A 20,610-nucleotide genomic window follows, 5' to 3' on the forward strand; every position below is an offset into this window, starting at 1 on the left:
TATTCTAGACACTGTCTTGGGCTGCCCCCTCATGGAAACCTCCAGCCAGAGGTTATGATGAGTGTCTATATGGAAGAAGATGAGGGCCATGTGGCAGTGTTTTGGTTGGAATTGTGGTCATTTCTGTGGCGGTTGGAAGGGATGACTTTGTCCACCTGGGCTTGAACTCTGGCGTGATTCCCCTTAGAGACTGAGTTCTGGTACTGAACTCAGAGAAGTATTGCCATGAATTGTGTTGGGATTTTAGGAGGCCACGCATGAGAGTTGCCCTTGGAAACTGAGATCTAGGCCCAGGGTGGCTTTCCACAGAGCACTGGGAATCTCAGCCAGGATATCACATGATTTTATTCTTAAAGACCTGGCAGCCATAATTGAGAGTCAAAACACACAGGGACCTCACATTGTAGACCTCAATGGGCCTGGCTTGATGTGACCTTTTGGCCACTCTTGGGAAGCCTTGCCTCTGAGTGTTTCTCCAGAGCTTTCATTGAAATGAGCTTCCTCACCATTTAGTGGTTCCTGAATGAATAGAAACCCACAGTGCCTCCAAGTTCATCCTTGAGAAATGGCTTGATAAATACCATGAAATTTTTGAAATTCCCATGACCACGTGGCACTGGAGAACCTTTGGGTGTCCTGTTGCTGATCATGAGTGTACCAGACAGTGCCTTGATTGACTGGGTTTCATGAAAATGGTGTAGAACAGAGATGCCAGTAAGTTGGAGCCTGCTGATTAGTGGGCCTAGAGCAGTGGTGTGCAGGTGTGTGATAAAACGTCTGTGGTGGGGCCATGTGGATCTGCCATTGGCTTCCACATGGCTTGTGACTGACACGGTGCAGCCAGCAGAGCCTTATATGTAAAGGCATCTTGTTCTATGGAGAGGTTTCCGGGCAATGTTCAGAATCAGGTTGCTATGGTCAAGTGGGCAAGCTCTGTGGGATAGAAGCCTGGTTGGTGCATTCTCCTAGGACCCTGAGTCAGCACACGTGACAGAACTCCCTCCAGCACTGTGTCCCAGTTGAACTCCTTGTATTTCATGAAGCAAATAGGAAACTCAAAGTGAAGCAGCAAGAAACACCAGGAAAAGTGGAGGATGACCAAATGGCCTCACAGTCCACACGGGGAAACACTTAGACCCCAGTGGCCACAGTTGACCTACAAAGAGAGAATTCAGCACTGCTGCCTCATGTTCATTGGAAAATCAGAAACCATGTCCTCCAGGCCACATAGATGCAGACCAAGCTTTGATGGTCTCACTACAAAGGAAGATAAAGCTCCTGACAACAACATATATTTCAAGGGTCCAACCTCAGAGGCAGTTTCCCAAGAAGTCTTTAGGCCAGCAGAGCTCCATGTTTGGGGAGTGTTTATCCTGTCTCTTACTTATGGAAACTCCTCTACCACCTCCAAGGTTGTGAACTCCTGAGCATTTTCCATTGTATATATGTATTCACAGATTTTCTAACTCTTCTCTTCGAATCGTGTCTTACTTGGGGCAAAGGTAATGTCAAGGCATTGTTCTTGATGAGAGTGGGAAGATTTTTGTGTAGCACAGAATTGCATACACATTGGATTCATTTTCCTATTTTCCATTCAAAATACTGAATCCCTGACACTAACCCATACCCTCCTAGACTCTGATTACCAATCCTGATATGATGGAGGAAAATAACACAAACAGAATAGCAATACATGCAGTTCAGAGGAGGCATGGTGTATAATTGGACTTTCCTTTGGCATTATAAAGGCTAGGTGTTATAAATCTAGTCCAATTTAAGAGAAGTAGTTCTCCATGTGTTTGTAAAGTTAACAAGTATGTGAATTCCTGTCTCCCTTTCTCTGTAGCCTATTCAGCACATGTATTTTTACATGCACATATAGAATCCTACCTGGTATCCCACGTACATTCTTGTGAGGAGGCTGACATGGCAGATACAAATTGTGAGAAGAGATCACTCCTCGTAAATGCTGTTGGAACTGAAAATTCAACCTATGGGTGAGCTTTCTACTTGAACAACATGATACATAAATCCATGTTCAGTAAATTAAATATTTTTGGATCTGTGGATGATACATATTTCATGATGAATTTTGATTGGCATATATATTTCGACTTTTTAAAGTCTCTGTGTGTTTGTATTGTTTGAATGTATGTATATATATATATATATATGTATATATATATATATATATATATATATATATATACACAAACACACACACACACACACACACACAGTCTCTCTCTCCAGATTTTTCAAAGTATGAAATATATGTGTCTTATTATACACTCCCTAAATTCATTCATGTTCATGTATGTGGATTTATAATCATCTTTTCCAAAGATTATTCTCAGAAATATTCATCCACCTGAAATACATATTTGTTTCCTAGTGAATGGTCCTTAGAAATCCTAATATTTCTACAGTAACTGACCGAGTTTAGCATCAATGCAAGTAGATTCCTATGATACATGATGTGTATTTTGACGTTTGTTTTTTTTCAACACTGGTACATCACTATTTCTTCACTTGATGCACATCATAGGATATATATTCCATCCACAAGTTCACAAATTTACAGGCATTTGGTTCACTTTCAATCACTTCCTGCTTCAGAACACATGTACTCCTGTATATTTCTGGACTGGCCTTTTCATGAGACTTCTTTCCAAACACATTATTTTCGATTTCCATAATCACTTTTCAAGCAAATCTCACACAGCCTTCATGGTAAACCAGAACCCTAATATTACCATTAGATATATAACTGGTTGGAATGAATGATTGTGTATCAATATTAGATTTCCTATATATTTTCAGGTATCAGTTCAATCCATTATGTAAATTGGAACCAGTTATACTATTTATTCACAGTATGGTCTATTCATGCATTATCTCTATATTCATAGACACAAGGTACACCTATTGGTGCCCCCAAATACTAATCAACACGTCTTCAAGATATTGCTCCCAGAAACGGTGGAAGAAATACTCATGTCACCTGATCTACATATACATTTGATCACAGTGATATTCTGGACACATAATGCAAAGTTCACACTTATGATTGTACCAAAGTCTAAATGGAAAGTGAGCATGGATTACTAAACACATCCTTGTCCAGTGGCCTAATGCTCTCAAATGTCAATCCTATTGGTGACTACACACTTGCTTCGTCCTAAGAGTACATATTCAACCTCAACCCTGTTGAAAATATCTAATCCTATCACTCACTTTATACTTTGACTGATTTCCCAATGTATCTATTGATATCTGCTCTCCTACCTAATTTCCCATATTCATTATTGTGACTGACTCTTCACATGTACTGACATTTACATCTACTCTCTAACTGACACCCTACTGCTAAAGAACTTTTGGTCCAAATGTTATACTCACTCTTCTTCCTAAACCTACTGACTATCTTCCTAATCCTACCTACTATCCCTTTTTGACTGGATGTTCTCTTCCACATTCAATCATCCAAGGTACAAGGTCTTATGCCATTGTATATCAATTTATCTGAGACATCTGTGCAGAATGTAATTCAAAGCTAAGTATCCCAGTCAAGGGCCCAATGCCCTTCTGGGCTTCAAAGCTTACTTAGATTTCTGTTGTCATACATATACTTCACCTATACATTATTATATATATCGCAGGTTCCCAATACCATTCTTCATCCAGTAGAATGATTCCTAACCCAAATCAAACATGTTCTTACCCCTAACCATACACTGTTCCCTCAATCCAACTTTACAGAAGAGCAGGGACAGAGTTGGTCTTACAATAGAGGAATGTAGGGGATCTTCCACCTGCTGAGAACTCAAAGGTCCATGCAGAAATGATCCCTGGAGAAGAAGTAGGCAGCTCTGAAGGACATGAGAGAGCAAAAGTCATCTTCCATGGCAAACAACCTGGTCAGGATGAAGGGTTGTGTCTGTATGAGCCTCTCTCTTCTTAATGTAGACAAGATGGACCAAACCAGGCCTGTGTGGAAAGCTGTTCCTGGGTGCCTATGGAGGATATACCATTCTAACTTGTGAAAGTGTCACAGGAAGCAGGGGCAGCCTCCATCTCATAGGACCCTTGGAAGCAACTGTTAGGACAATTTGGTTGCCAAGGCAGTGACCTCATTCAGTTCCTGAAGGAAGTGACCTCACCTCACTTCTTTTGTGATGGAACTCTTTGGACTTGGCAACCAGGAAGCCAGGCACCCAGAGCCAGTTTCAGTCCCAGTCCCAGTGGGCTGACTTGTTTGCATTTACCAAGGAGAGAGTCAGTCTTTCTTGGTACCTACTGATGTGAGGATGACCAAATGCCAGGAAAGCTCTGAAGAGGGGACTTTTCTGAGAAAGCAGGTAGTGAGTGGCTCACTGGTGGCTCCTGACAACTTCATTGAGTAGGCCAAGGAGGCCAGATCTGAGAGAGGACGGGCCATTTTGGGGGAACATTGTATGGCCCACCAGTCAGAAGACACTCCAGATAGTCACAGACCTACTTGGGGGAAGGAGGTGCCTTAGTGGGTGTGGGTGTGAGTTTATGGTTTTGTCTCATGTTCTGAGAATAGGTAGGAAAGGCAGTTTGTTTGGTTTGGAGTGGACTGTTTCTAGTAAGTCATTTGACAAGGCGAGTGTTTCTATGTCTGTGTATCCCACTGTATCCCTGGTTGTAGACATTGGAAAAGAGAATGAATCAATGGATGCGTCCTGTCTAGTAGAAAACTTTCCAGCATTCATTCTTTCCAATTTATGAATGGACTGGGGCTTGCCTTATCTATGGGCAACACCTACTATCTTGCTAAGTTCCTGTTTCCTTCCTGAATTCTGGCCACTCTCCAGAATTGGCTCATGGTTTTGTGTCCAAGATATGTACCACCTCCCAGCTCTGTGACATGGCCATGTACTGGATAACTGAAGGGAATGGCAAGCATCTCAGAAAACTCAGATATCAGTGTGACCAGTAAAGTGTCAGTGGAGAAACCCTGCTTTGGGCCTTTTGCTTACCTATTGTTCTGTTGCCCTGAATGTCAGGAAGGTCTTTGCCTCAGGCTACCCCTTTGTGAAGCCTGAAGTAAACAGTTTTCAAATGGAAATGAAGGGGCATCACCTGTGGCTTTTTGCTTAATTCCTTTGCAAAGGGATGTGTGTGAATCAGCCTCTTGGCCCTGTGTGAGGCTGTGGCTTAGATTCTCAGCACCTGATGGATTAAAGAAAGATCCCATGTGTGCATCCAAAGCCAAAATGGCAAAAAGAGCAGTCATTGTGGATGAAGCCTCTCACTTTCCTCTGGAAAGTTCCTGACCTCCATCAAGTGAGAATAGGGATCCTTTGGGTCAAATGAGTTCTTCAAAGCCCTGCAGAGGCTATCCCATAGGTTCTTGGGTTTTCTCATGTCTCCAATTCACAGAAAGAATCTATACCCGAAAGTCAGTAGTCCTCAATTTGGAGAAGCAGAGCAGTATTAATGGCAGGCGTATTTGATCACTCCTGGTTCACAGGCCACCCTGACATTAGGCAAATGAGGGGCAAGGGAGCTTATTCTAGACACTGTCTTGGGCTGCCCCCTCATGGAAACCTCCAGCCAGAGGTTATGATGAGTGTCTATATGGAAGAAGATGAGGGCCATGTGGCAGTGTTTTGGTTGGAATTGTGGTCATTTCTGTGGCGGTTGGAAGGGATGACTTTGTCCACCTGGGCTTGAACTCTGGCGTGATTCCCCTTAGAGACTGAGTTCTGGTACTGAACTCAGAGAAGTATTGCCATGAATTGTGTTGGGATTTTAGGAGGCCACGCATGAGAGTTGCCCTTGGAAACTGAGATCTAGGCCCAGGGTGGCTTTCCACAGAGCACTGGGAATCTCAGCCAGGATATCACATGATTTTATTCTTAAAGACCTGGCAGCCATAATTGAGAGTCAAAACACACAGGGACCTCACATTGTAGACCTCAATGGGCCTGGCTTGATGTGACCTTTTGGCCACTCTTGGGAAGCCTTGCCTCTGAGTGTTTCTCCAGAGCTTTCATTGAAATGAGCTTCCTCACCATTTAGTGGTTCCTGAATGAATAGAAACCCACAGTGCCTCCAAGTTCATCCTTGAGAAATGGCTTGATAAATACCATGAAATTTTTGAAATTCCCATGACCACGTGGCACTGGAGAACCTTTGGGTGTCCTGTTGCTGATCATGAGTGTACCAGACAGTGCCTTGATTGACTGGGTTTCATGAAAATGGTGTAGAACAGAGATGCCAGTAAGTTGGAGCCTGCTGATTAGTGGGCCTAGAGCAGTGGTGTGCAGGTGTGTGATAAAACATCTGTGGTGGGGCCATGTGGATCTGCCATTGGCTTCCACATGGCTTGTGACTGACACGGTGCAGCCAGCAGACCCTTATATGTAAAGGCATCTTGTTCTATGGAGAGGTTTCCGGGCAATGTTCAGAATCAGGTTGCTATGGTCAAGGGGGCAAGCTCTGTGGGATAGGAGCCTGGTTGGTGCATTCTCCTAGGACCCTGAGTCAGCACACGTGACAGAACTCCCTCCAGCACTGTGTCCCAGTTGAACTCCTTGTATTTCATGAAGCAAATAGGAAACTCCCAGTGAAGCAGCAAGAAACACCAGGAAAAGTGGAGGATGACCAAATGGCCTCACAGTCCACACAGGGAAACACTTAGACCCCAGTGGCCACAGTTGACCTATAAAGAGAGAATTCAGCACTGCTGCCACATGTTCATTGGAAAATCAGAAACCATGTCCTCCAGGCCACATAGATGCAGACCAAGCTTTGATGGTCTCACTACAAAGGAAGATAAAGCTCCTGACAACAACATATATTTCAAGGGTCCAACCTCAGAGGCAGTTTCCCAAGAAGTCTTTAGGCCAGCAGAGCTCCATGTTTGGGGAGTGTTTATCCTGTCCCTTACTTATGGAAACTCCTCTACCACCGCCAAGGTTGTGAACTCCTGAGCATTTTCCATTGTATATATGTATTCACAGATTTTCTAACTCTTCTCTTCGAATCGTGTCTTACTTGGGGCAAAGGTAATGTCAAGGCATTGTTCTTGATGAGAGTGGGAAGATTTTTGTGTAGCACAGAATTGCATACACATTGGATTCATTTTCCTATTTTCCATTCAAAATACTGAATCCCTGACACTAACCCATACCCTCCTAGACTCTGATTACCAATCCTGATATGATGGAGGAAAATAACACAAACAGAATAGCAATACATGCAGTTCAGAGGAGGCATGGTGTATAATTGGACTTTCCTTTGGCATTATAAAGGCTAGGTCTTATAAATCTAGTCCAATTTAAGAGAAGTAGTTCTCCATGTGTTTGTAAAGTTAACAAGTATGTGAATTCCTGTCTCCTTTTCTCTGTAGCCTATTCAGCACATGTATTTTTACATGCACATATAGAATCCTACCTGGTATCCCACGTACATTCTTGTGAGGAGGCTGACATGGCAGATACAAATTGTGAGAAGAGATCACTCCTCGTAAAAGCTGTTGGAACTGAAAATTCAACCTATGGGTGAGCTTTCTACTTGAACAACATGATACATAAATCCATGTTCAGTAAATTAAATATTTTTGGATCTGTGGATGATACATATTTCATGATGAATTTTGATTGGCATATATATTTCGACTTTTTAAAGTCTCTGTGTGTTTGTATTGTTTGAATGTATATATATATATATATATATATATATATATATATATATATACACAAACACACACACACATACACAGTCTCTCTCTCCAGATTTTTCAAAGTATGAAATATATGTGTCTTATTATACACTCCCTAAATTCATTCATGTTTATGTATGTGGATTTATAATCATCTTTTCCAAAGATTATTCTCAGAAATATTCATCCACCTGAAATACACATTTGTTTCCTAGTGAATGGTCCTTAGAAATCCTAATATTTCTACAGTAACTGACCGAGTTTAGCATCAATGCAAGTAGATTCCTATGATACATGATGTGTATTTTGACGTTTCTTTTTTTTCGACACTGGTACATCACTATTTCTTCAGTTGATGCACATCATAGGATATATATTTCATCCACAAGTTCACAAATTTACAGGCATTTGGTTCACTTTCAATCACTTCCTGCTTCAGAACACATGTACTCCTGTATATTTCTGGACTGGCCTTTTCATGAGACTTCTTTCCAAACACATTATTTTCGATTTCCATAATCACTTTTCAAGCAAATCTCACACAGCCTTCATGGTAAACCAGAACCCTAATATTACCATTAGATATATAACTAGTTGGAATGAATGATTGTGTATCAATATTAGATTTCCTATATATTTTCAGGTATCAGTTCAATCCATTATGTAAATTGGAACCAGTTATACTATTTATTCACAGTATGGTCTATTCATGCACTATGTGTATATTCATAGACACAAGGTACACCTATTGGTGCCCCCAAATACTAATCAACACGTCTTCAAGATATTGCTCCCAGAAATGGTGGAAGAAATACTCATGTCACCTGATCTACATATACATTTGATCACAGTGATATTCTGGACACATAATGCAAAGTTCACACTTATGATTGTACCAAAGTCTAAATGGAAAGTGAGCATGGATTACTAAACACATCCTTGTCCAGGGGCCTAATGCTCTCAAATGTCAATCCTATTGGTGACTACACAGTTGCTTCGTCCTAAGAGTACATATTCAACCTCAACCCTGTTGAAAATATCTAATCCTATCACTCACTTTATACTTTGACTGATTTCCCAATGTATCTATTGATATCTGCTCTCCTACCTAATTTCCCATATTCATTATTGTGACTGACTCTTCACATGTACTGACATTTACATCTACTCTCTAACTGACACCCTACTGCTAAAGAACTTTTGGTCCAAATGTTATACTCACTCTTCTTCCTAAACCTACTGACTATCTTCCTAATCCTACCTACTATCCCTTTTTGACTGGATGTTCTCTTCCACATTCAATCATCCAAGGTACAAGGTCTTATGCCATTGTACATCAATTTATCTGAGACATCTGTGCAGAATGTAATTCAAAGCTAAGTATCCCAGTCAAGGGCCCAATGCCCTTCTGGGCTTCAAAGCTTACTTAGATTTCTGTTGTCATACATATACTTCACCTATACATTATTATATATATCGCAGGTTCCCAATACCATTCTTCATCCAGTAGAATGATTCCTAACCCAAATCAAACATGTTCTTACCCCTAACCATACACTGTTCCCTCAATCCAACTTTACAGAAGAGCAGGGACAGAGTTGGTCTTACAATAGAGGAATGTAGGGGATCTTCCACCTGCTGAGAACTCAAAGGTCCATGCAGAAATGATCCCTGGAGAAGAAGTAGGCAGCTCTGAAGGACATGAGAGAGCAAAAGTCATCTTCCATGGCAAACAACCTGGTCAGGATGAAGGGTTGTGTCTGTATGAGCCTCTCTCTTCTTAATGTAGACAAGATGGACCAAACCAGGCCTGTGTGGAAAGCTGTTCCTGGGTGCCTATGGAGGATATACCATTCTAACTTGTGAAAGTGTCACAGGAAGCAGGGGCAGCCTCCATCTCATAGGACCCTTGGAAGCAACTGTTAGGACAATTTGGTTGCCAAGGCAGTGACCTCATTCAGTTCCTGAAGGAAGTGACCTCACCTCACTTCTTTTGTGATGGAACTCTTTGAACTTGGCAACCAGGAAGCCAGGCACCCAGAGCCAGTTTCAGTCCCAGTCCCAGTGGGCTGACTTGTTTGCATTTACCAAGGAGAGAGTCAGTCTTTCTTGGTACCTACTGATGTGAGGATGACCAAATGCCAGGAAAGCTCTGAAGAGGGGACTTTTCTGAGAAAGCAGGTAGTGAGTGGCTCACTGGTGGCTCCTGACAACTTCATTGAGTAGGCCAAGGAGGCCAGATCTGAGAGAGGACGGGCCATTTTGGGGGAACATTGTATGGCCCACCAGTCAGAAGACACTCCAGATAGTCACAGACCTACTTGGGGGAAGGAGGTGCCTTAGTGGGTATGGGTGTGAGTTTATGGTTTTTGTCTCATGTTCTGAGAATTGGTAGGAAAGGCAGTTTGTTTGGTTTGGAGTGGACTGTTTCTAGTAAGTCATTTGACAAGGCGAGTGTTTCTATGTCTGTGTATCCCACTGTATCCCTGGTTGTAGACATTGGAAAAGAGAATGAATCAATGGATGCGTCCTGTCTAGTAGAAAACTTTCCAGCATTCATCCTTTCCAATTTATGAATGGACTGGGGCTTGCCTTATCTATGGGCAACACCTACTATCTTGATAAGTTCCTGTTTTCTTCCTGAATTCTGGCCACTCTCCAGAATTGGCTCATGGTTTTGTGTCCAAGATATGTACCACCTCCCAGCTCTGTGACATGGCCATGTACTGGATAACTGAAGGGAATGGCAAGCATCTCAGAAAACTCAGATATCAGTGTGACCAGTAAAGTGTCAGTGGAGAAACCCTGCTTTGGGCCTTTTGCTTACCTATTGTTCTGTTGCCCTGAATGTCAGGAAGGTCTTTGCCTCAGGCTACCCCTTTGTGAAGCCTGAAGTAAACAGTTTTCAAATGGAAATGAAGGGGCATCACCTGTGGCTTTTTGCTTAATTCCTTTGCAAAGGGATGTGTGTGAATCAGCCTCTTGGCCCTGTGTGAGGCTGTGGCTTAGATTCTCAGCACCTGATGGATTAAAGAAAGATCCCATGTGTGCATCCAAAGCCAAAATGGCAAAAAGAGCAGTCATTGTGGATGAAGCCTCTCACTTTCCTCTGGAAAGTTCCTGACCTCCATCAAGTGAGAATAGGGATCCTTTGGGTCAAATGAGTTCTTCAAAGCCCTGCAGAGGCTATCCCATAGGTTCTTGGGTTTTCTCATGTCTCCAATTCACAGAAAGAATCTATACCCGAAAGTCAGTAGTCCTCAATTTGGAGAAGCAGAGCAGTATTAATGGCAGGCGTATTTGATCACTCCTGGTTCACAGGCCACCCTGACATTAGGCAAATGAGGGGCAAGGGAGCTTATTCTAGACACTGTCTTGGGCTGCCCCCTCATGGAAACCTCCAGCCAGAGGTTATGATGAGTGTCTATATGGAAGAAGATGAGGGCCATGTGGCAGTGTTTTGGTTGGAATTGTGGTCATTTCTGTGGCGGTTGGAAGGGATGACTTTGTCCACCTGGGCTTGAACTCTGGCGTGATTCCCCTTAGAGACTGAGTTCTGGTACTGAACTCAGAGAAGTATTGCCATGAATTGTGTTGGGATTTTAGGAGGCCACGCATGAGAGTTGCCCTTGGAAACTGAGATCTAGGCCCAGGGTGGCTTTCCACAGAGCACTGGGAATCTCAGCCAGGATATCACATGATTTTATTCTTAAAGACCTGGCAGCCATAATTGAGAGTCAAAACACACAGGGACCTCACATTGTAGACCTCAATGGGCCTGGCTTGATGTGACCTTTTGGCCACTCTTGGGAAGCCTTGCCTCTGAGTGTTTCTCCAGAGCTTTCATTGAAATGAGCTTCCTCACCATTTAGTGGTTCCTGAATGAATAGAAACCCACAGTGCCTCCAAGTTCATCCTTGAGAAATGGCTTGATAAATACCATGAAATTTTTGAAATTCCCATGACCACGTGGCACTGGAGAACCTTTGGGTGTCCTGTTGCTGATCATGAGTGTACCAGACAGTGCCTTGATTGACTGGGTTTCATGAAAATGGTGTAGAACAGAGATGCCAGTAAGTTGGAGCCTGCTGATTAGTGGGCCTAGAGCAGTGGTGTGCAGGTGTGTGATAAAACATCTGTGGTGGGGCCATGTGGATCTGCCATTGGCTTCCACATGGCTTGTGACTGACACGGTGCAGGCAGCAGAGCCTTATATGTAAAGGCATCTTGTTCTATGGAGAGGTTTCCGGGCAATGTTCAGAATCAGGTTGCTATGGTCAAGGGGGCAAGCTCTGTGGGATAGAAGCCTGGTTGGTGCATTCTCCTAGGACCCTGAGTCAGCACACGTGACAGAACTCCCTCCAGCACTGTGTCCCAGTTGAACTCCTTGTATTTCATGAAGCAAATAGGAAACTCACAGTGAAGCAGCAAGAAACACCTGGAAAAGTGGATGATGACCAAATGGCCTCACAGTCCACACGGGGAAACACTTAGACCCCAGTGGCCACAGTTGACCTACAAAGAGAGAATTCAGCACTGCTGCCTCATGTTCATTGGAAAATCAGAAACCATGTCCTCCAGGCCACATAGATGCAGACCAAGCTTTGATGGTCTCACTACAAAGGAAGATAAAGCTCCTGACAACAACATATATTTCAAGGGTCCAACCTCAGAGGCAGTTTCCCAAGAAGTCTTTAGGCCAGCAGAGCTCCATGTTTGGGGAGTGTTTATCCTGTCCCTTACTTATGGAAACTCCTCTACCACCGCCAAGGTTGTGAACTCCTGAGCATTTTCCATTGTATATATGTATTCACAGATTTTCTAACTCTTCTCTTCGAATCGTGTCTTACTTGGGGCAAAGGTAATGTCAAGGCATTGTTCTTGATGAGAGTGGGAAGATTTTTGTGTAGCACAGAATTGCATACACATTGGATTCATTTTCCTATTTTCCATTCAAAATACTGAATCCCTGACACTAACCCATACCCTCCTAGACTCTGATTACCAATCCTGATATGATGGAGGAAAATAACACAAACAGAATAGCAATACATGCAGTTCAGAGGAGGCATGGTGTATAATTGGACTTTCCTTTGGCATTATAAAGGCTAGGTCTTATAAATCTAGTCCAATTTAAGAGAAGTAGTTCTCCATGTGTTTGTAAAGTTAACAAGTATGTGAATTCCTGTCTCCTTTTCTCTGTAGCCTATTCAGCACATGTATTTTTACATGCACATATAGAATCCTACCTGGTATCCCACGTACATTCTTGTGAGGAGGCTGACATGGCAGATACAAATTGTGAGAAGAGATCACTCCTCGTAAAAGCTGTTGGAACTGAAAATTCAACCTATGGGTGAGCTTTCTACTTGAACAACATGATACATAAATCCATGTTCAGTAAATTAAATATTTTTGGATCTGTGGATGATACATATTTCATGATGAATTTTGATTGGCATATATATTTCGACTTTTTAAAGTCTCTGTGTGTTTGTATTGTTTGAATGTATATATATATATATATATATATATATATATATATATACACAAACACACACACACATACACAGTCTCTCTCTCCAGATTTTTCAAAGTATGAAATATATGTGTCTTATTATACACTCCCTAAATTCATTCATGTTTATGTATGTGGATTTATAATCATCTTTTCCAAAGATTATTCTCAGAAATATTCATCCACCTGAAATACACATTTGTTTCCTAGTGAATGGTCCTTAGAAATCCTAATATTTCTACAGTAACTGACCGAGTTTAGCATCAATGCAAGTAGATTCCTATGATACATGATGTGTATTTTGATGTTTCTTTTTTTTTTCGACACTGGTACATCACTATTTCTTCAGTTGATGCACATCATAGGATATATATTCCATCCACAAGTTCACAAATTTACAGGCATTTGGTTCACTTTCAATCACTTCCTGCTTCAGAACACATTGTACTCCTGTATATTTCTGGACTGGCCTTTTCATGAGACTTCTTTCCAAAACACATTATTTTCGATTTCCATAATCACTTTTCAAGCAAATCTCACACAGCCTTCATGGTAAACCAGAACCCTAATATTACCATTAGATATATAACTGGTTGGAATGAATGATTGTGTATCAATATTAGATTTCCTATATATTTTCAGGTATCAGTTCAATCCATTATGTAAATTGGAACCAGTTATACTATTTATTCACAGTATGGTCTATTCATGCATTATCTCTATATTCATAGACACAAGGTACACCTATTGGTGCCCCCAAATACTAATCAACACGTCTTCAAGATATTGCTCCCAGAAATGGTGGAAGAAATACTCATGTCACCTGATCTACATATACATTTGATCACAGTGATATTCTGGACACATAATGCAAAGTTCACACTTATGATTGTACCAAAGTCTAAATGGAAAGTGAGCATGGATTACTAAACACATCCTTGTCCAGGGGCCTAATGCTCTCAAATGTCAATCCTATTGGTGACTACACAGTTGCTTCGTCCTAAGAGTACATATTCAACCTCAACCCTGTTGAAAATATCTAATCCTATCACTCACTTTATACTTTGACTGATTTCCCAATGTCTCTATTGATATCTGCTCTCCTACCTAATTTCCCATATTCATTATTGTGACTGACTCTTCACATGTACTGACATTTACATCTACTCTCTAACTGACACCCTACTGCTAAAGAACTTTTGGTCCAAATGTTATACTCACTCTTCTTCCTAAACCTACTGACTATCTTCCTAATCCTACCTACTATCCCTTTTTGACTGGATGTTCTCTTCCACATTCAATCATCCAAGGTACAAGGTCTTATGCCATTGTACATCAATTTATCTGAGACATCTGTGCAGAATGTAATTCAAAGCTAAGTATCCCAGTCAAGGGCCCAATGCCCTTCTGGGCTTCAAAGCTTACTTAGATTTCTGTTGTCATACATATACTTCACCTATACATTATTATATATATCGCAGGTTCCCAATACCATTCTTCATCCAGTAGAATGATTCCTAACCCAAATCAAACATGTTCTTACCCCTAACCATACACTGTTCCCTCAATCCAACTTTACAGAAGAGCAGGGACAGAGTTGGTCTTACAATAGAGGAATGTAGGGGATCTTCCACCTGCTGAGAACTCAAAGGTCCATGCAGAAATGATCCCTGGAGAAGAAGTAGGCAGCTCTGAAGGACATGAGAGAGCAAAAGTCATCTTCCATGGCAAACAACCTGGTCAGGATGAAGGGTTGTGTCTGTATGAGCCTCTCTCTTCTTAATGTAGACAAGATGGACCAAACCAGGCCTGTGTGGAAAGCTGTTCCTGGGTGCCTATGGAGGATATACCATTCTGACTTGTGAAAGTGTCACAGGAAGCAGGGGCAGCCTCCATCTCATAGGACCCTTGGAAGCAACTGTTAGGACAATTTGGTTGCCAAGGCAGTGACCTCATTCAGTTCCTGAAGGAAGTGACCTCACCTCACTTCTTTTGTGATGGAACTCTTTGAACTTGGCAACCAGGAAGCCAGGCACCCAGAGCCAGTTTCAGTCCCAGTCCCAGTGGGCTGACTTGTTTGCATTTACCAAGGAGAGAGTCAGTCTTTCTTGGTACCTACTGATGTGAGGATGACCAAATGCCAGGAAAGCTCTGAAGAGGGGACTTTTCTGAGAAAGCAGGTAGTGAGTGGCTCACTGGTGGCTCCTGACAACTTCATTGAGTAGGCCAAGGAGGCCAGATCTGAGAGAGGACGGGCCATTTTGGGGGAACATTGTATGGCCCACCAGTCAGAAGACACTCCAGATAGTCACAGACCTACTTGGGGGAAGGAGGTGCCTTAGTGGGTATGGGTGTGAGTTTATGGTTTTTGTCTCATGTTCTGAGAATTGGTAGGAAAGGCAGTTTGTTTGGTTTGGAGTGGACTGTTTCTAGTAAGTCATTTGACAAGGCGAGTGTTTCTATGTCTGTGTATCCCACTGTATCCCTGGTTGTAGACATTGGAAAAGAGAATGAATCAATGGATGCGTCCTGTCTAGTAGAAAACTTTCCAGCATTCATCCTTTCCAATTTATGAATGGACTGGGGCTTGCCTTATCTATGGGCAACACCTACTATCTTGCTAAGTTCCTGTTTTCTTCCTGAATTCTGGCCACTCTCCAGAATTGGCTCATGGATTTGTGTCCAAGATATGTACCACCTCCCAGCTCTGTGACATGGCCGTGTACTGGATAACTGAAGGGAATGGCAAGCATCTCAGAAAACTCAGATATCAGTGTGACCAGTAAAGTGTCAGTGGAGAAACCCTGCTTTGGGCCTTTTGCTTACCTATTGTTCTGTTGCCCTGAATGTCAGGAAGGTCTTTGCCTCAGGCTACCCCTTTGTGAAGCCTGAAGTAAACAGTTTTCAAATGGAAATGAAGGGGCATCACCTGTGGCTTTTTGCTTAATTCCTTTGCAAAGGGATGTGTGTGAATCAGCCTCTTGGCCCTGTGTGAGGCTGTGGCTTAGATTCTCAGCACCTGATGGATTAAAGAAAGATCCCATGTGTGCATCCAAAGCCAAAATGGCAAAAAGAGCAGTCATTGTGGATGAAGCCTCTCACTTTCCTCTGGAAAGTTCCTGACCTCCATCAAGTGAGAATAGGGATCCTTTGGGTCAAATGAGTTCTTCAAAGCCCTGCAGAGGCTATCCCATAGGTTCTTGGGTTTTCTCATGTCTCCAATTCACAGAAAGAATCTATACCCGAAAGTCAGTAGTCCTCAATTTGGAGAAGCAGAGCAGTATTAATGGCAGGCGTATTTGATCACTCCTGGTTCACAGGCCACCCTGACATTAGGCAAATGAGGGGCAAGGGAGCTTATTCTAGACACTGTCTTGGGCTGCCCCCTCATGGAAACCTCCAGCCAGAGGTTATGATGAGTGTCTATATGGAAGAAGATGAGGGCCATGTGGCAGTGTTTTGGTTGGAATTGTGGTCATTTCTGTGGCGGTTGGAAGGGATGACTTTGTCCACCTGGGCTTGAACTCTGGCGTGATTCCCCTTAGAGACTGAGTTCTGGTACTGAACTCAGAGAAGTATTGCCATGAATTGTGTTGGGATTTTAGGAGGCCACGCATGAGAGTTGCCCTTGGAAACTGAGATCTAGGCCCAGGGTGGCTTTCCACAGAGCACTGGGAATCTCAGCCAGGATATCACATGATTTTATTCTTAAAGACCTGGCAGCCATAATTGAGAGTCAAAACACACAGGGACCTCACATTGTAGACCTCAATGGGCCTGGCTTGATGTGACAATTTGGCCACTCTTGGGAAGCCTTGCCTCTGAGTGTTTCTCCAGAGCTTTCATTGAAATGAGCTTCCTCACCATTTAGTGGTTCCTGAATGAATAGAAACCCACAGTGCCTCCAAGTTCATCCTTGAGAAATGGCTTGATAAATACCATGAAATTTTTGAAATTCCCATGACCACGTGGCACTGGAGAACCTTTGGGTGTCCTGTTGCTGATCATGAGTGTACCAGACAGTGCCTTGATTGACTGGGTTTCATGAAAATGGTGTAGAACACAGATGCCAGTAAGTTGGAGCCTGCTGATTAGTGGGCCTAGAGCAGTGGTGTGCAGGTGTGTGATAAAACATCTGTGGTGGGGCCATGTGGATCTGCCATTGGCTTCCACATGGCCTGTGACTGACACGGTGCAGGCAGCAGAGCCTTATATGTAAAGGCATCTTGTTCTATGGAGAGGTTTCCGGGCAATGTTCAGAATCAGGTTGCTATGGTCAAGGGGGCAAGCTCTGTGGGATAGAAGCCTGGTTGGTGCATTCTCCTAGGACCCTGAGTCAGCACACGTGACAGAACTCCCTCCAGCACTGTGTCCCAGTTGAACTCCTTGTATTTCATGAAGCAAATAGGAAACTCACAGTGAAGCAGCAAGAAACACCTGGAAAAGTGGATGATGACCAAATGGCCTCACAGTCCACACGGGGAAACACTTAGACCCCAGTGGCCACAGTTGACCTACAAAGAGAGAATTCAGCACTGCTGCCTCATGTTCATTGGAAAATCAGAAACCATGTCCTCCAGGCCACATAGATGCAGACCAAGCTTTGATGGTCTCACTACAAAGGAAGATAAAGCTCCTGACAACAACATATATTTCAAGGGTCCAACCTCAGAGGCAGTTTCCCAAGAAGTCTTTAGGCCAGCAGAGCTCCATGTTTGGGGAGTGTTTATCCTGTCCCTTACTTATGGAAACTCCTCTACCACCTCCAAGGTTGTGAACTCCTGAGCATTTTCCATTGTATTTATGTATTCACAGATTTTCTAACTCTTCTCTTCGAATCGTGTCTTACTTGGGGCAAAGGTAATGTCAAGGCATTGTTCTTGATGAGAGTGGGAAGATTTTTGTGTAGCACAGAATTGCATACACATTGGATTCATTTTCCTATTTTCCATTCAAAATACTGAATCCCTGACACTAACCCATACCCTCCTAGACTCTGATTACCAATCCTGATATGATGGAGGAAAATAACACAAACAGAATAGCAATACATGCAGTTCAGAGGAGGCATGGTGTATAATTGGACTTTCCTTTGGCATTATAAAGGCTAGGTGTTATAAATCTAGTCCAATTTAAGAGAAGTAGTTCTCCATGTGTTTGTAAAGTTAACAAGTATGTGAATTCCTGTCTCCCTTTCTCTGTAGCCTATTCAGCACATGTAATTTTACATGCACATATAGAATGCTACCTGGTATCCCACGTACATTCTTGTGAGGAGGCTGACATGGCAGATACAAATTGTGACAAGAGATCACTCCTCGTAAATGCTGTTGGAACTGAAAATTCAACCTATGGGTGAGCTTTCTACTTGAACAACATGATACATAAATCCATGTTCAGTAAATTAAATATTTTTGGATCTGTGGATGATACATATTTCATGATGAATTTTGATTGGCATATATATTTCGACTTTTTAAAGTCTCTGTGTGTTTGTATTGTTTGAATGTATGTGTATATATATATATATATATATATATATATATATACACAAACACACACACACATACACAGTCTCTCTCTCCAGATTTTTCAAAGTATGAAATATATGTGTCTTATTATACACTCCCTAAATTCATTCATGTTTATGTATGTGGATTTATAATCATCTTTTCCAAAGATTATTCTCAGAAATATTCATCCACCTGAAATACACATTTGTTTCCTAGTGAATGGTCCTTAGAAATCCTAATATTTCTACAGTAACTGACCGAGTTTAGCATCAATGCAAGTAGATTCCTATGATACATGATGTGTATTTTGATGTTTCTTTTTTTTTTCGACACTGGTACATCACTATTTCTTCAGTTGATGCACATCATAGGATATATATTCCATCCACAAGTTCACAAATTTACAGGCATTTGGTTCACTTTCAATCACTTCCTGCTTCAGAACACATGTACTCCTGTATATTTCTGGACTGGCCTTTTCATGAGACTTCTTTCCAAACACATTATTTTCGATTTCCATAATCACTTTTCAAGCAAATCTCACACAGCCTTCATGGTAAACCAGAACCCTAATATTACCATTAGATATATAACTGGTTGGAATGAATGATTGTGTATCAATATTAGATTTCCTATATATTTTCAGGTATCAGTTCAATCCATTATGTAAATTGGAACCAGTTATACTATTTATTCACAGTATGGTCTATTCATGCATTATCTCTATATTCATAGACACAAGGTACACCTATTGGTGCCCCCAAATACTAATCAACACGTCTTCAAGATATTGCTCCCAGAAATGGTGGAAGAAATACTCATGTCACCTGATCTACATATACATTTGATCACAGTGATATTCTGGACACATAATGCAAAGTTCACACTTATGATTGTACCAAAGTCTAAATGGAAAGTGAGCATGGATTACTAAACACATCCTTGTCCAGGGGCCTAATGCTCTCAAATGTCAATCCTATTGGTGACTACACAGTTGCTTCGTCCTAAGAGTACATATTCAACCTCAACCCTGTTGAAAATATCTAATCCTATCACTCACTTTATACTTTGACTGATTTCCCAATGTCTCTATTGATATCTGCTCTCCTACCTAATTTCCCATATTCATTATTGTGACTGACTCTTCACATGTGCTGACATTTACATCTACTCTCTAACTGACACCCTACTGCTAAAGAACTTTTGGTCCAAATGTTATACTCACTCTACTTCCTAAACCTACTGACTATCTTCCTAATCCTACCTACTATCCCTTTTTGACTGGATGTTCTCTTCCACATTCAATCCTCCAAGGTACAAGGTCTTATGCCATTGTATATCAATTTATCTGAGACATCTGTGCAGAATGTAATTCAAAGCTAAGTATCCCAGTCAAGGGCCCAATGCCCTTCTGGGCTTCAAAGCTTACTTAGATTTCTGTTGTCATACATATACTTCACCTATACATTATTATATATATCGCAGGTTCCCAATACCATTCTTCATCCAGTAGAATGATTCCTAACCCAAATCAAACATGTTCTTACCCCTAACCATACACTGTTCCCTCAATCCAACTTTACAGAAGAGCAGGGACAGAGTTGGTCTTACAATAGAGGAATGTAGGGGATCTTCCACCTGCTGAGAACTCAAAGGTCCATGCAGATATGATCCCTGGAGAAGAAGTAGGCAGCTCTGAAGGACATGAGAGAGCAAAAGTCATCTTCCATGGCAAACAACCTGGTCAGGATGAAGGGTTGTGTCTGTATGAGCCTCTCTCTTCTTAATGTAGACAAGATGGACCAAACCAGGCCTGTGTGGAAAGCTGTTCCTGGGTGCCTATGGAGGATATACCATTCTAACTTGTGAAAGTGTCACAGGAA

The sequence above is a fragment of the Urocitellus parryii genome, chromosome 5, assembly GCF_045843805.1.
Source record: "Urocitellus parryii isolate mUroPar1 chromosome 5, mUroPar1.hap1, whole genome shotgun sequence".
Classification (NCBI taxonomy): domain Eukaryota; kingdom Metazoa; phylum Chordata; class Mammalia; order Rodentia; family Sciuridae; genus Urocitellus; species Urocitellus parryii.